Consider the following 1,830-nt stretch of genomic DNA (forward strand, 5'->3'; position numbering starts at 1 on the left):
ATAATAATAAATACGTTCTGGAAAGGCTTTAGGAACGTTTAGTATACCGACAGAATTCTTCAAGACCGTCTTACCCTCATTACTTTCCAAAACATCCTTATGTTACCAATATTTGGGAAGAGGATGTCACACTGCAGGATTTTTGTGACGTCACTATTGTCTCATTGATTCACTCTTTGAAGACAGAGCAGACACATATATATTATTGTTCGACCAGCAGCAGCCAAAGACAATGTTCTGGGATCTTTGGAATCACCAAACACAAAACAGAAATATAATATATTTGCATAATATTTCATAGAATGTATGATATAGCTTTACGTTTGTAAGTTTCAGTAAAGAAAACAGAAATGAAATAGCATCCTGGTCCTGCTGGGATGTTGTGTCGCTCTTTGCCCGGATTGGCCCTGACAGGCAGGATAGTGTTATGGGGTTCTCTCTTTCTCTCCTCTACTTGTTTTCCCCGGTCTCATCACCCTCTCTTACTCCACTCTCTTGTTTTCTAACACACACGCACACATATGAACACACCCACATACACACACACACACCTACATACACGCCCACACGTACACACACACACACACACAAACACACACTCACACAGACACACACAGATACACACGGACCCCCCCAAACACACAGCGCACTTGTTCGCTCCAAGACAGGTACTTGAGTCCGAGCGTCTTGATAAACGTGGACTGCCCACTCAAAGAAGTTACAACTGTAAGTTCGTTGACAATAACTTTCGTTCGAAACACCGAATGATCTAGAAGACCAAGGAAACCGTAGAGATGAACAGCAACGCGCTGGTGATTACGTTGCCTATTGTCCCTTCCGGTTAACTCGACCTACTCTCTGGCCATCTTTAAGTGGTGAAAAGTCAGCACTCCGTACGGACACCACTCCCTTCCCTCCCTCCTTCGTCTCCCCTCTTCCCCCTATATCTATGAGTGTATCATCGGAGCATTCTCCCTCCCTCTCTTCCTCACCCCCTCTCTCTCTCTCCCCCTTTTCCCCTCTCCGGCCTATATCTAAGACTGTATCATCAGAGCACCGTCTCTCCCTCCGCTTCCCACTCCCTCTCCTTGGTCCACCTCCCTGGCCTATCTAAGAGTGTATCATCGGAGCATACTCCCTCCCTCCTTCCCTCCCTCCGCCTTCCGATCCTCTCCTTTTTCCCTCTCTCTGTCCAATATCTAAGACTGTATCATCAGAGCACCCCCCCCCTCCTTCCCTCTTTCATTCCGCTCTCGTCTGATCTCTCTGGCCTATATCCAAGGTAAACTCCTTGCCTATATAATATCCAAAAGTGTATCATCGGAGCACTCTACCTCCCCCTTTCCCCCTCTCCCTCCCCATCCCGTCTCTCCGCCCTATATCTATTATAGGAGCATTCTCCTCCCTTCCTCTCCCCGTCCCCCCCTCTCCGCTTTATATCTAAGAGTGTATCATCGGACCATCCTCCCTCCCTCCTTCCCTCCCCCCCATCCTTTCTCTCCGCTCTATGTTTATTATCGGAGCATTCTCCATCTCCCACCCCTCCCTTCCCCACTCTCCCCCTCCCCCGTCCCCTCTCTCCGCCTTATTGTAAGAGTTTATCATCGGAGCATTCTCCCTCCCTCCTTCCCTCCCTTCTCTCCGCTCTGTATCTATCATTGGAGCATTCTCCCTCCCTCCTTCCCTCCCTTCTCTCTGCTCTATATCTATCATTGGAGCATTCTCCCTCTCTCCCACCCTCCCTCCCCCTTCCCCCGTAACCCCTCTCTGCCCTATATCTTAGATATATCAGCAGAGCATCCTCCCTCCCCCATCCTCCCTCCCTCCCCC

This window comes from Aplysia californica, unplaced genomic scaffold, assembly GCF_000002075.1.
Source record: "Aplysia californica isolate F4 #8 unplaced genomic scaffold, AplCal3.0 scaffold00589, whole genome shotgun sequence".
NCBI lineage: Eukaryota > Metazoa > Mollusca > Gastropoda > Aplysiida > Aplysiidae > Aplysia > Aplysia californica.